The sequence below is a fragment of the Lonchura striata genome, chromosome 5, assembly GCF_050655825.1.
Source record: "Lonchura striata isolate lonStrDom1 chromosome 5, ASM5065582v1, whole genome shotgun sequence".
Lineage (NCBI taxonomy): Eukaryota > Metazoa > Chordata > Aves > Passeriformes > Estrildidae > Lonchura > Lonchura striata.
Window position 1 is genome coordinate 12,067,383 of NC_140707.1, and position 16,156 is coordinate 12,083,538.

Below are 16,156 nucleotides of genomic sequence, written 5' to 3' on the forward strand. Positions count from 1 at the left end.
ACCAGGCCACCGTGGCAGGAGGAGGCTGCCACCAAAGCCAGCAGATGGGACTGTCCCCAGAGCAAAGCCAGGTGGCTGAGAATTCCCAGCTGGCCACCTGGAGCTAGGGATGGCCTGGCTGAAGGAGCCAAACCTGCTGCTTTATCCCAACGTTTTTTGGAGGCTCACATGCAGCTCCACAAAAGGGAAAACAAGTGGGAATTAGCATGATAGCAGGTTTGTATTTTGCCCGGCTGTTTGCTTTATTTTTTGATTATGAACAATTTCTCCAGATGGTCAGGCCTAACTCCAACTGTCCTTTGAAGGTGAACTGTAGGAGAATAGGATCTTCTGGAAAGTAGCTGGCACATAGGAAGCCTATACTGAAATCTTCTAGCTGTCCATTTGCAGTTTGTAGCTGCCAAGCTCTGACAGGATACTTTGGGTGTGCTGGTGCTAATTTGCAGCTTGATGTCAAAACTCAGCTTGTTCTTTAGCCTTCCTCCTGGGGCAAGCACATTTCTCTCCCTCTCAGGATTTTCTTAGAGGTGCACAGAGAGAAATTAAAGAGAAAACAATTTCTATTTCTGCTCCTTGTTTTTCCCATGTGGAATGTGTTTGGAGAATTGTTTACCTGGGGTGATTGCTTGGTTGGATTCTGGTGAGGATTGTTTGAGCCTGATGGCCAATCCAACCCACCTGGGGCTGGGCTCTCAGAGAGGGTCATGAGTTATGTTAAATAAAGTAGTATGTAGTTTTAGTATCTTTCTTTTTATATAGTATATTAATGTATTTTAGCATAGTTATAATAAATAAATAATTCAGCCTTCTGAATTGAGTCAGACATAATCGTTTCTTCCCATTGGGTTTGTCTGCATTTACAATATCCTCCAACTTTGGTCTCTCTGTACCTGGAAAAGGTGGTCTGTGCAAACTGCTGTTGTTACAGCATTTCTAATGAGTGGGAGGCACTGAAAGGGCCTGGCTTTTTTCACCTGGCTCCAATAAGTGCATCTACAGATGAAACACAGATGAGAGGTGTGGTGGCTAAAGCAAATTTACAATGTTGATAGTTGGCAGCAGAAAAAGAGGTAATGTGTTCAGAACTAGGCTTTGTATTATACCAGTTTGGATTTTATTTTTCTACAGCAAACAGGCAATTTATGCTACCAGGCCGATTTTTTCTTTCCCTTTTGTGGGGACACAGTGCAGCCTTTTCACTTTTGTGGGCAGTGTTTTGAACCTTCAGAACCGTTACTCAGGTTTTCTTCTGACTCTTAGCTAGCTAAAGTTTTCTTTGTATAATAACTATACATCCAGCTGCCACGAGTGGCTGTTGAAATATTCAGACACAAATCCTGAAGAGAGCAAACAGGGAAAAATATGCTCTTTATTTCATGAATAGATAAACCCTGAACTCTTCACACAGCCAAGTAAATGTGGCATCTCCTTCTAAGCACTCTAGCTGTCCTGCTTGCTCTGATGCACTGAACTCAGACTGTTGCTCTCGGCTGGTGGTTTTTTGGGCTCTCAGCACTGAGTCTAGAGCTTGGAAGAGGCACTCACCAATGAGCTGGCTGCTGCCCAGCAAAGAAAGGGGGTTATTTGTGTCTGCCTGCATGGGGTTATTTGTCTCCATAAATGTGCTCTCTACTCAGTGCTGACAATTCCCACAGTTTTATGATATGGCTCAATATTTAGCACTTGCCTAAGAGCCAGGCCTGGGATGCTGTGTGGGATGTATAGAAGTCATATGGTGACAAATGTAAAATGGGATGGTTTCCATTATGGGGTACAGTGGTTTGGAAGCACCAAAAGGTAACAGCAAAGTTTCCCTTGACATTTTTTCTTTTGAAAAACCCTACCACATGTTTTTTGGGGGTGCATGAGATGGTTTCTGGAGGGCTGAAGCTGACAACACTTCACTCGTGTTTCCAGTGAAACTGTGGTAAAGGCAGAGCCCACCTTGGCAGTGCCTGCAGCTCTGAGCTCCAATTGTGCACTGATGCAGCACAGATCCAGCAGCACAGGGCTCCTCCGTGGGGCTCTGGGCTCGCACTGGCCCCATCCCACAGCACCTGCAGCTTCTCAGCACAAAGGAGGCTGCTGGACGTGATGGCTTTGGGGGCAGAAGGGACACGGGGAAGTGTCCTGCCTGCTGACCTGGCGGAGGGAGCACTGCCACACGCGGAGGGAATTTGTTAACTCCTCTCCTCACCCTGCCGTTCGTGCCGGGTGGCTGAGAACGGAGCAGGGCGGCCAGCGGGCACGGGGTGTTGTGTAATAAAGAGAGAGAGCGCCCCAAAACAGGTCTGCGGCCGCACAGAGGGTTTCACTCTGGGGAAAGGAAACGCAGGAGCTATCAACCTGCCAGCCCGCTCACAGCTCTGAACGCTGGAGCATCCTCGGCGATAACCTGATTTCCCGTATGACAGAAACGGGGGAATCGCCGTGGTTTGGCTCCTGCCTCGTGCTCTCCCTTGATGCCGGGGGGGCACTCCCGTTGGAGACGTGTCCGGTGGCGATTTCCACACTGCCAGCGGCGGCGGCTGCCCCGCGGATCCCGCCGGTCACGGGCAGCGCAGGGCTGCGGGACTGTCCCCGCACGGTGCCGCTGCGGGACACGCGGGACACGCGGGACACGCGGGACATGTGAGACATGTGGGACATGTGAGAGCTGTAGCACATGCGGGACACGCGGGACACGCGGGACATGCGGGACACGCGGGACATGTGAGACATGTGGGACATGTGAGAGCTGTAGCACATGCGGGACACGCGGGACACGCGGGACACGCGGGACATGCGGGACACGCGGGACATGTGAGACATGTGGGACATGTGAGAGCCGTAGCACATGCGGGACACGCGGGACACGCGGGACACGCGGGACATGCGGGACACGCGGGACATGTGAGACATGTGGGACATGTGAGAGCCGTAGCACATGCGGGACACGCGGGACACGCGGGACACGCGGGACACGCGGGACATGCGGGACACGCGGGACATGTGAGAGCTGTAGCACATGCGGGACACGCGGGACATGCGGGATATGTGAGACATGCGGGACATGTGAGAGCTGTAGCACATGCGGGACACGCGGGACATGCGGGACATGCGGGACATGTGAGAGCTGTAGCACACGCGGGACACGCGGGACACGCGGGACATGTGGGACATGTGAGAGCTGTAGCACATGAGGAACATGCGGGATATGTGGGACATGTGAGAGCTGTAGCACATGCGGGACACGCGGGACATGCGGGACATGCGGGACGTGGGACATGTGAGAGCTGTAGCACATGCGGGACATGCGGGAGCTGCGGGACATGCGGGATCTCGGCTGCGCTCCGCTCTGCCGTTCCCGCTCTGGGGAAGTGCCCAGCGGGAATTTTTTGAAGAACTGGGCAGCGCTGCAAAGGGTTTGCACGGTCAGTTTGACAGAGCTATGCTCTGCTCTCCGTTTCTCCAGGAAACTCAGAAATTGCCGCATTTTTTACCACTTGGTCAGGAGATTTTGATGTGACTTTTTTTTTTTCCCAGGGACGTGACTTTATTTGAAAGTCCTTCTGCTTTTTCACTGGGGTAGTTTATCCATTATCCCTGTGATATTGTAAAGCATACGACAACCCGATGACCTGACGGGGAGCACAGATTTCCTATGCTTTGCCCATTCGTTCCTAGAAGGTTTTCCGGCTGTCAGTAGCAGTGAAACAAATGTCTAAAAAGACACGCCACGTTCGGGATGCTGACGATCCGGCTGCAGAGGGAGCCAGTCTCCAGGTAAAGCTCTTCCTCCGTACAGCCTTTCCCTGTCAGGCTGTTCTCTTTCGGAATCTGAGGTATTGATGATTCTGAGATTGTAGAAAGTCTCTGTCTGTCAGCCCCCTGCCAAAGCAGAAGCCATAATTGGTCTGTGCTGGTTTCCAGGTTGTTTATTCTGTTTATCTCTAACATGTTCTGCTGCCCTGCCCAGCTCTGTCCTGCAGGGCAGCGTGTGGGGCTCTGCCCTCAGTGGGATGTTACAAACATTAAATACCAGAAACTCCCTGGGCTGGATTGACAAGAACGTGCCAATATCTGTCACCTACGTTGGACAGTGTGTCCCCAGCCTGAACCAACAGAAAAATGCCAACACCACAGTGAAACATGGAGGGCATGAAGAAGGAGAAAAAGGACAAGGCACACCCAATTTCCTCCATCTTGTCCCCTTTGGACCCCTCATCTAGAATCCTAAAATTTTACTTTTGCACCCATGCCACACTTAATTATGACTTATATCAAACACTCAGAGCTTGTAATTCATCCTGTAAGATTGAAAACTCTTTTCCATGGACAGAGATCACAGATAGTGTCTCTGGGGGCTCTGTCCAGGGGGGTTCCTGACCCCTGCCAGGGTCCCAGACCTTCCAGGGCAGGCAGAGGGAAGCTCTGGATTCCCACAGTTCTCAGTGTCACAGACACTACTGAAAAATCTAGTTTGCCCCGAATATATCTTGTCTTGTTGCCCATACAACTGTTTTCCAGGCTGAGTTTGAGGACCGAGGCTGTTTGTCTGGGATTTTGCTGTGAAGGAGGGGGTGAGACAGCAGTTTTGAGTGATGAGCCAGTCAGCCAGACTGAGCTCTGCAAATGTGAGCACCAGCACACACACAATGCAGTTCCAGAGGGTCTGGAGCAGCTCTGGCTGAGTTGGACAGGTGCTACACAGATGGCTGGAGCTGGCCCAGCATGATGCAGTCACAGCTACTCACACCCACCACTCAAACTTCTGTAAGAATATGCAGCAACTTGGAGACCCCCCAAAGGCCACAGGGGCAAATTAGTTTGGGGATCCCAGACGCAGCACAGCTCAGCCCTCTGGGCAGCCTCATGGTTTCTCCTTTGCTTCTTCCTCCTACAACATGGATGTCGAAGACCACCCTGGGTCAGGGGTGGCTCCATGTGGTGGAAAAGTCTCTCCTCCAGCCCGTGCTTCCAAAGAAAGGCTCAGCAGTCTCTGTTGTTCAGTCTCAAGGCAGTTTATTGCAAGTTATCTAAAAGATTTTCTTCTGGGGCTGCTGTGGTTTGCTCACAGCTCAGGCAGAGGCACACACACACCCTGACATCCTCTCTGACCCCAACTGCTTCTTCTCTCCCCACCAAGGGCTGCTGCTCTCTTTTATATGGTACATTACGTGTGACATGGTTACAGTTTTTCCCCAATGCCTATTACCTATATTAAATGGTGCTTTTCTATCTTTTATATGGTACATTATGTGTTACATGGTTACACTTTTTCCCCAATGCCTATTACCTATATTAAATGGTGCTTTTCTATCTTTTATATGGCACATTACGTGTTACATGTTTACAGTTTTTCCCAATGCCTATTACCTATATTAAATGGTGCTTTTCTACTCTAAACCAATCTGTGAGTGCCAACATCACCAAGATCATGGAGGTGAGGAAGAAGAAAGAGGAAGGATAGGGCAGGCCCAAATCCCTCCATCTTAAAACTTCTGACCCCTGTGTACAGGTGTTAAAACCCCCTTGTACAGCACTCAAAAATTCTTCCCTCTATTTTGTGACTATTTCTACTCCAATATCTAAACTTTTGTGACTTCTTGTTCTTCCTGCAAGGTTGGTAAATCATTCCATGGTTCAAATCCAAAATCACAGCTGTTTCCAGCTGCCTGCCAGGGTCTCAAATGCTTCTGACCGGGGCCTGGAACCTCCAAAAATGTCTGAGGGACATTTTGAGTTCCAACACATGGTGGTAGCAACTTGTTTGTGTCTCTTGACTTAGGGCCTGGCTACTCCACAGCCCCAGTTCAAAGCAGTGTGTTTGCTTCACTAGCTCCTAAAAAGCAAAAGGAGCAGAAAGCAGAGAAAACTGCTCTCAGCTGTGCTGCTCTCAAGATGCTCTCTCAGGGCTGGTGGTAGCTGCCATCTCCATGTCAGTTCTGCATCCTGGGCTCTGCTGAAGCAGAAATCTGTGGAGGGCAAGAGTTTGTATCAGGTCCCAACACATGGCATGAGGCAGTGCTTAGTTTTCCTCTGGCTTGGTTGTTTGCCCCTGACTCTGTGTCTGTATGCAAAGTGTTTTAAATCTATGTCGACTTGGATTCCTCTTCACCATGGACACACATAAAATGACAAGTGAGCAAAGACTGATAGTGCCAGCAACAGGGAATCAGATGCAAAGATTTAGTTCTGGGCTTGGAGGATGCTGTTCCTGTTTGGTGAGGCTCCTTTGGCCCAGGTGAAAGGAGTCAGTGTTATAAGGTCATGTGTCGGAACTCAAAATGTCCCTCAGACATTTTTGGATGTTCTGGGCCCAGGTCAGAAGCATTTTAGACCCTGGCAGGCAGCTGCAAACAGCTGTGATTTTGGGTTTGAGCCATGGAATGATCTGCCAGCCTTGCAGGAAGAACAAGAAGTCACAAAAGTTTAGATATTAGAGTAGAAGTAGTCACAAAGTAAAGGGAAGAATTTTTGAGTGCTGTACAGGGGGGTTTTAGTTTTGTACATGGGGGTCAGAGGTTTTAAGATGGAGGGATTTGGGCCTGCCCTGTCCTCCCTCTTTCTTCTTCCTCACCTCCATGATCTTGGTGATGTTGGCACTCACAGATTGGTTTAGAGTAGAAAAGCACCATTTAATATAGGTAATAGGCATTGGGAAAAACTGTAAACATGTAACACGTAATGTACCATATAAAAGATAGAAAATCACCATTTAATATAGGTAATAGGCATTGGGAAAAACTGTAACCATGTCACACGTAATGTACCATATAAAAGATAGAAAATCACTATTTAATATAGGTAATAGGCATTGGGAAAAACTATAACCATGTAACACATAATGTACCATATAAAAGAGAGCAGCAGCCCTGGGCAGGGAGAGAAGAAGCAGTCGGGGTCAGAGAGGATGTCAGGGTGTGTGTGTGCCTCTGCCTGAGCTGTGAGCAAACCACAGCAGCCCCAGAAGAAAATCTTTTAGATAACTTGCAATAAACTGCCTTGAGACCGAACAACAGAGACTGCTGAGCCTTTCTTTGGAAGCACGGGCTGGAGGAGAGACTTTTCCACCACATGGAGCCCCCCCAAACCAGGGTGGGCTTTGACAGTCATGGGCTGCCCTTCAGCCTTTGCAAACTGTACTGGGAAGAGTATCATGTCTTTGTTTCTATTATTTCATGTTGGGCTGAAGGGATTTCTGTGGTCAGCAGGTGGCCAGTGGCAGAGGTGAGGGCAGATCTCTGTATCTCAGCCCCAGCCCCATGCTGTAGTTCCCAGTGGGCGTTTGTCTCATGGCTCTGCACAGGTGAGCACAGCTGCGACCAATGCTGGGATTTCCAAACCTTCCCTCATGTTTTTCCTGCACAAGCAAGCTGATAGAACCTATTTTCCATTTTGTTTCAGTCCCACGGCCAGGAAATCATAATTTTGTTTTGCTCTTTTTAACCTCAGCTTAAACTTTTGCTCGAAAGGTTTGAAAAAATAATACACGTCACTATTTATCACTATCTAGTTTTCTGTTTATATCATTAATAGCAAGAAACTATTGAAAACAAAGCTTTTAATGGAAAAGTAAACAGTTTTAAGAGTAGTTTGTTTCAAGCTGTGGTATTATATGTGAATAGAGACCCAAATGCAAAGGAGTGGCTCAGCCTTGCTGGGGTTGGCAGGCTGAGCTGCTGCTCAGAGGAGCCCCAGGAAAATCAATACCTGTTCCTGAGGGATTCACATCCCAGGACACAGTTAATGGTACCAGGGCCACCTGTTAGCAGTGAGGATGTGATAAAGTACTGAAGTTCTGTGCCTTCAGACCTACCACCAACCCCATTAGCATCCACTGGGAGCCTGTAGAATGGTGTGTATATACATGGAACTGAAATTTTGTCAGAGTAGAGAGTTTTATTTTCGTATTTATTTTATTCTTTATATATTTTTTTTTAATCTAGGTAATACTGGGTGCTCATTTCACAAACTGTAATTCCTTATGCTAACGTCTCTCAATGCAAAGCACTTGGCCCTCTGGCCTGAGGTGTCTTTTGACATACAACTTGTACAAAGCCATAAAAAAACCCTGATGTAGCAGATTAATTTTATAACATTCACACATCTGTTTCCACTGACGGCTTTGAAGCCCTGTAAAATGGCTAAGTTAGAAAAGAAAAAGAGGAAAAAAAACCACCACCGTGTTTGTAGAAATATGACTAATGCCCAGACCTGCCTGTACTTGTTAAAATGTGCTAGAATGACAATGTTAACAGCTTGGCCAAACATCAGAAAATCACTGCTCCATCTGATGCTATTAGCTGAGTTGTTCACTGAAGGCAGAGCTGGAAAAATAGTGATGCTTCCCTGGGCCTCAGGGTGGAGTGGCAGAGGGAGATCTCCCACTCATCACTGAGAGATGCTGGTCAGAGCCTGGCCCTGTGCACAGGCTGCCCGTGCTGCTGCCACCCCAAAAAGAGCCAAAATGACCCTTTGTGTTTTGCTTGTAAGGCCATCTTCGGGCTGCACAAGGTATGCCCAGTGTGAGTGGCCAGCCACTGAAAATGAGCTGCATGCCTGATATCTCTTTCAAATGCCCCACTTCCCTGAGGGTGGGGCTGTTTTCATAAGTCCCCATCAGCCTCTGTGGTTTCACTTGGACAGTTTTATTTCTGCAGCACTGGCACCAACAGTGGGACCTGTATCTTTGGTGTTTATCTTTGCACACCTTCGGGAGGAGAAGGAGTTGATCTTTGGATTTGTGCCTCACCGTTGTCCTAAAATGCCGTGCTCTGCCTTCAGGTGACAGGCTTTGAGAGGGGACATCCAGTGGCTTGTGTTGGTGCTAAATCCTGTCCACTCGAGTGTCATCCCCTGAGCAAAAAGAGGCACAGCAGAGGGGATCTGTGATAAAGTCAGAGGCTCTCTACACTGCAGTTTCACCTTGCCTGGAAATGGCTCTAGGAAGAAAGGACAGTGCTGCAAACAGCCCTTGCTGCAGGTATGTAATTCATTAGGCTCTTCATGCATTGAAATTCAGTTCAAAGAGAAAGAAAAACCCTTCTGCACTATGCAGAGATCAGATTATTTGGTAAGCACAAAAATGTTTTGAGTAACAGCTTTTCTGAGGACTTAGTAGTTCTGGTTTCCCTTGAACTGTGTAATTGAATTGGTGTGCCTCACTCAGCTTTTAAACCATCTCGTGCACAGCTGTATTCCCAAGGCTGGCAAAGCCACTGGAGCATCTCTTGCAGGACCAGTATCTGTGGCATTTGTCTTGGGAGGGGTACCAGGGCAGTCTGACTCAAACTGAGTCTCCTCCAGTGACCTACCTTCACCAGTAGCTGGGAGTAAAGCTGGAAGTAAACTGGTACTTCAATTTCTTTTTATTCATAGAGGTCTCCAGGAGAGGCAGAGCCCCTGTCATTTCATGTGCACAGGGTCTCACACAGGCCAGGTGACAGAGAATTCAGGGAGCACTTGGCTTACTGTGCTGGCACTGCAGAAATACAGAGAGATAAGCAATTGGCCTGAAATAGAATTAGGACAAGTCAAGAAGTCAAGATGTTATGATAACTGGTACAGTTCTTCCTCTTTTCAGCAGAGCTGAATGTTTAATTGATGTAGCAACTTAAAGTGACAGGGAGGATGATGATGGTGAAGAGGAGAGCTTTGCAAGAGAATGAGGAAGACAATGTATTGCATTTACTTATATTAATAGCTTCCTAGAAGTCTATATAGACTGAAGTAACAGATACAAGCTGTTCCTGAGTACCAAAGTGTGTTTATGGGCCAGATGACAGCAGGCCAGGAGTACAAAAGGACATTTTTGTATTTTTCGTTCAGGTGAATAAAATCATTCCAATCTTGGGGCCTAATGTATGTTGATGGATTAATTTCTACTTCATGTAGACTGTATACCAGAGAAGACTGAGAACTCCAAAAATCTTATGAAAAATCTTACCAAATCCTTTTTGTTGAGAGTCCTGCTTGATATTCTCTTAATTAGGCAGGAAGGTGTAAGTCTCTCTCCAAAGGAGACTCAGAAGTAGCTGCTGTGCATAGTTATTTAAGATGAATGCTGCAGCTCTTCTTTCTGAATACAGATCCAGAGACCAGGGAGACAAATTTCCAGGTTTACAGCAGATCAAAGGAAGGTCAGTGGCTGGCAGGAATATGAGAGAGGGGCAGAAGGGTGAGAACTTAAGAATCTATTAAAAATCAGTGACCACCTACGCCTACAGGTTACAAGCATCTCTAAATTGGTAGTTCTTTTCTCTTCTGCTAATTAGTAGGGGCTACAGTGGAAGTGTGTATTCTGTCAGCCTGAATTTAGTTAGCTGAGAAGGTGGACTGTGCCTTTTAGGTATTCTTTTTAGGGTAAACTCTTCCTATTGGGCATGCTTTATTATCTTGGGATCCATCCTTCAATGACTTGATATTGTGGCACATTTCCTGTATCCCAGCTGGAATCACAAGTGTGTCCAGAAAAGCGGATTTCTTTCCAGGATATCCTAGCATTGAGGACACGCTGAACAGATGGGTCATGATTTGTTTGTACAATCTATATGTCCCATATATCTCTATGCTCCTTATTTATTTTGATGTATATTTATTAATTCAAAGACCATTTACAATGATTCCCTTTACTTAAACCTCCTCTGGATTCTATCTGCTTGCTTGTGCCTCCAGGAAAATCAATCTGTGTGGGGCACTGAGCATAGCTGCAATAAAGGAGGAGGAAATAAAGCAGACAGTTAAATACGACCTGTTCTCTGCAGAAAGGAAAGCAGAAGCCTCGAGCCAAAGTCCAAAGGTTACACACGGTGGTAATGCTCTGATCTAACCTGGTTATTCCTGGTGCTTGCAGGTAAACGGATTGAGCCATTCTGCAGGGATGAAATGAGCCCAGCAGGGCCTGAAGAGCCTCCCTGCCACCCCCTGCCCCACCTGCAGCAGCACACACCAGAATCCCCCAGGGTACCGCTGCTGTCTGGGGCCACATCCTGTCCTTGGGCATCCCCAAATATTTGGGGATTTTATTTCTCCTGTTTCTTCTATTTCTTCAGTAGAAGGGCTGAGAAGAAAATGTGGAGCTTGCTGGGCTCCTGGCTGAGGGACTTTTGGCAGATGTTCAGATCACAAACTGGTACTTCATAAAAGCACGAACCTTGGCTCAGTTATCATATGGACAGATAAATCCAGTTGTTACAGGGATTGATACAACCTTGAAATGGAAGGACAGAAGAATGGATGTTTAAAAGACATTTTGGCTTGTTTCTTGGTCTAACTTCCAAGCTTTTTCATTCACTTGCTGGCAGAGAAGTTTCTGCTCCTTTGGCTCTAGCCAAGACCTCTCTATGCCTAGTGTTTCCTATACTATGTTTTCCTCCATATTTCCTATATTTTCCCTTGTGTGGGGCTGTGCATTCTCTCAACACCAGGGCTGTTTCCTAGTTTTCAGCAGAGCTGAGCAGCACATGCTCTGAGTCCAGAGTTCCAGCTTCTCCTTGGCTGCCTTCCTTATAGCTGAGCAGCATCTTCATATTTCACTTTTGAACAAAAAAAGTTTAAATATTATACAGAATTCCTCTATTTCTATTTGTTGAAGAAACTGGGCACCCCCACCCCCCACTGCATGCTGATTATTTGGGCACTCTGAGGGTGACAAAAACCCAGAGATCTCCTCAGTAATCGTGAGCATCTCTTGTGCAGAAATACTCATCTGTCCTGCCAACGGGTGACTGAGCATGAGCTCCAGGTGATGTCTTGTTTCCTCAGCCCTGAGGATGTGTCTAGAGGGCTGTCAGCCTCTCCAGCCCCCTGTTCTGCAGGCAGGAGCAGCCACCACACTCTCCCAGCCAGGAGGGGCTGCTGGCTGGAGCTGCCAGACACTTCACAGGTCCAAACTGGGCAGAGCTTTTATTTCTTTGCTCCTCTCGACCTCCCATCCATCTCCACTCACAGGAAGCCTGTGGGCAGCCCTGATCTCGAATTCTCCACCCCCTCCCAGGTCTTTCTTATCTGTACATCTGCCTGCTGCTGCAGCCACAGCTTTCCCATGCACAGGCACGCCCAAGAAAGCCTCATTTGTGCAGAAAATTCTGACGTTGGCAGTGGTCACTTGCAGCGATCCATCTGCTCAAACACAGACAGCTCTGCACCTGTTCTCTCAGGATTTTGGGTATTATCTGATCTTCTTCTCCCCTTCCACCACTCAGCTGTTCCCTAACAGCTTATTGGCCACATACATATTAATTCATAATAATGAGCAGCCTGTACTCTGTCCTCAGGCAGGTCCTCTGCATTCATTCCTCTTTCTCAGATACATTTCCAGTTGCCTCCAGCTGACCAACACCGACTTTGGCTCTGCCTTTTTATGCATCTGAGCAGAAGTGGTGGAAAATCTTTCTCCTCTGCATCTCTCTGGAACAGCCTTTACCCTATCTCCTGCTTCATCAGCTTCATCTTTAGATCATGGCTAATCCCTATGGCTAATTCTTCCTTACCATTACTATTCCAACACCTTCAAGCTAATTCCCTCCATCGTGCTCGTACTTATTCCCTGAGTGCTACAGGTTGCAGGGGTAGAGGGTTCTCCTTCCACCTCCTCCCCAGATGAGAAACCACACTGGCCTGGAGCTGGACACAGGGAGAGCCTTCCTGACCACCTGTGTGGGTCCTCTCAGTGGCTCTTGAGCCTTTAGCCTTGCTCTCTTGGAGTTCCTGTTACCTGGGCACCATTTCCAGCACTGATGTTCTTAATGGGAAGATGTTTTCTTTTGCATGGGATGAAAAATTGCTAAGCTGATGCCATAGCTCTGTATGAGTGCTCTGTCAGCACTGCAATGAAGAGGAATTGTGGAGCCTGGTGATCAGGGAATAGCCTTTCAGAGAAGGGCCCAATTGCAGAGAAAGATTCTGCAAAAATGAGGTGGGGCTAAGGTCTCAGGACACCCCCTCCATGCAATTCCTGCTCACAGGACACTGTGTCCCTTGTCATCTGGGAAATGTGTGAAAGCAGGCCAGGAAAATAAGAGTTTGAAAGAAGTTTGGCTTTTGCTCATTCCTACCTCACATCTTCCCCCCGTTCCTTAGTGCTTATCCAGAGCCTGTCCCTGCTGAGTCTCGGGCACCTCCCAGGTATTACTCACCACCTCCTCCCTCCCAACAGGAGATCTCTGCAGGAGATAGGCACTGTGATCCCTGCTGGGACCCGTGTTCTGTCTCCCAGGTTACTGCTGGCAACTCTGGACGTGAACTGCACCACTGAGTGTCCACCCATCGTGGTGTTCTAGCAACAAAGCTTAGCTTAAACCCTTTTGATATTAATCAAAAATATCATATAGTCATAGTAAAACCAATAGAGATATTTCACAAAGAAGCCATCAGATCCTCTGTGCTGTGGAATGTGTGTGCAGTGTGGTTGAACCTAGTCCTTCACTGCCTGAGTTTTTAATGTGGGTTCATGTTAAACCTAATGGAAGGGCCAACCAAGACCCCATTCCCGCCCTCCTCTCTTCCAACCAACATAAAGCTGTGTCAAAAAGGAAGTGGTTATAACCTGGATGATGCTCTTGTCCATCTTGCCAAGTAGGAACATTTGCACACTAAGAAGTTCAACATCACAGGTGAAAGGATAAGAAAAGACAAGTATCTTGGAAAACAAATTGAATCTCTGGTAACACTGCAGAGAACAGATGATTTAAGCTGAAAGGAATTTTTAGAAGTCTGGGAAAAAAAAAACCCAAAAACCTTATTCTTTGGTCTCTGCCAACAGAAAAAAAATTAGAGAAGTACCTTTAAATGTGGCTAATAAACTTCCCTGCTTGGGGCAGGAAAAGAAATCAGTTTGTAGTCTGTCAGCTTACTGGCAAAGTCAGCTGTTCATGCAACTCAGTGCTCTGTTCAAACAGAGGGTAGGTCTGAAAGCTGCTGCAGACCCTGGCTGCTGGAGGTGCACTGCAAGGCAGGGACTAATCCTGTCATTGACCTGTACAAGTAAGAGGAATGAAAAGGGACTTAGACATATTAATCACAGCTCCTGCACTTTTTTCTTTGATGGCCCCAGCAACCATCCATAGTGGGACACTGCCTTTAACAGAGCTAGGAGAAAGCCATGATGCCAAGGGCTCCAAAACTATGTGTGTGGATACCTCTTAAAGCTGATAAGAAGATTTAAAAGCAGATTGATGAAAAAAAAAAAAGTTTGTTTTTTGGTTTTCTGCTCCCATTTGATAACATCAACATTTATGGTCTTAGTTCTAGGATAGTGAGGGGCATGGAAATCAGTGTTTTTGAAATTCATCAATCAAAACTATAATGGGCCCTGTGCATGCACCCAAAACCACATATCTCTGGAAAGGTGGCTTGAGAAATCCCCAGTGATGGGTAAATTGGGAGCAGTCACTTGCACTCAAGTGTCTTTGCTCACCTGGTTGTTTCACATTCTCTTCTGGCCAGGGCTCATTTTGCTCTTTCTCTGTCCCCAGAATGGAGCTGACAGCTCTTTATCTGTCAGGGAGACTACAGGGTGATTTGCTGAGTTTTTTTGGGTTTTATTGAGTCTCTCCAGAGAGGCACACAAGAATGGAGTCACCAGCAGCCCCTTCTCTTAAGCTTAAAGAGGATGCATCCCAAACTAGAAAGGGCTAAGAAAAAGTAATACAGGAGGTGGGAAAAAAAAAAACCAAACCAAAAAGCAGCAAATTATTTTTACCTAGAATGTTTGTCTGTTTTGTTGTAGCTTTTATTTTGCACTGATTCTCCTGCCTTCTTGTGATGGACAGTGTTTTGATGGTGGTGGTCTTTAAATGATCCTTTTCTTCCCTTTTTCCTATTTTGTCCTTTCTTCAGCTTTGCATTTGCTTTGAAAAGCAATGCACTGCTATTCATTTTCTCACAGTCACTTGCACTCTGGTTTTGTACACATTTCCTTTTCCTTTTCACTCCCAGTACAATGTCTCTACCACCTTCTAGTGTCCCCAGCACAGCTCTAGCTCTGAGGGAACATCAGCAATCATAGAACAATAATTCAGGGCCATGAACCAGTTAAGTATAACATCTCCCTACAAGGCAGGTAATTATTTATCAACATTTCAGGGCTGCCTCTGTTTGGGGTAACAGATTGTTCAGCTGTTCCTGCTCAAGGGGCCCCACACAACAATAGTGAGGCTGCAAAAGGTCGAGGTTGGGATGAACAGCTAGAGCTGTGTGTGGGGACTGCAAACACCTGCTAACACATTGCTGAACTCTGAGCCCTCCTTTTTTACTCATGGGGTTGTCAGCATGAAATGTCTCCTGGATCTGTAGAGTCAAATAGGAGGTATCTTGAAGAAAAATTAAAATCCACAGGGAAGTCCATGGACCACATATGGATTCTGTGCTCCATAAACTGGGTAACTGGTCTGGTTTCTTTGTTCCCTGCCCATGAAAACCAGCCCAGTCCCACGCTCTGGCAGGGATGGGCTGTGGCTCCCACTGAAACCAGCTCTTCCATAAACTGATGGTGACACTACATGGGACACCCAGCCCAAAATGCCGCGTGACATCTTCCCAAAGGTGGAGACTGATGGGCTCAACCTAAATTAATTAAGAAGCAGAACCTTAATTAAGAAGCAGGTTGCTTCTGAAGCAGCTAACACACTTCAAAGGGCAGAAGCCATATACTTAATGGGAACAAAGAAGAGAAAACAGGGTCAAAACAGACCATATCTGTGCCTTGTTCTCACCCCATTCATCTTGCACACGGGGGGTACTCTGCTGACATTTTAAAAAGAGCAGTGGAACATCTGCCACCCAAAGGAGAATTGGGGAGTGTGGGAGGGGCATGCGGCTTATTGAAAAAAATAAATTCTGCTCCCCCACGGAAGCAGAAGATGAGCCAGATGTACTTTTTTTTCCTTCTACTAAGTCCTGGTCTTTTTCCCATTGATTTAATTTGATTCAGGATAACCCTCTTATTCTTTTTCCTTTTTTCCCTAGTTAGGTGGTTTTACTTTGTGAATGTAGGAGGCAAACTGATCCTGTTTCATGCTCTCATCATACCAGGTACAGCTGTCAGCTGAGGGGCAGGTGGTTTAAGCAAAATAAATAGTCAGTCTCTTGAAAACATGTTTTTAGGACCTCATTTCCTCCAGACCTCAGTGTCCTGGAAGAAACAACCTCAGATAACTCCTGAGCTCCTCAG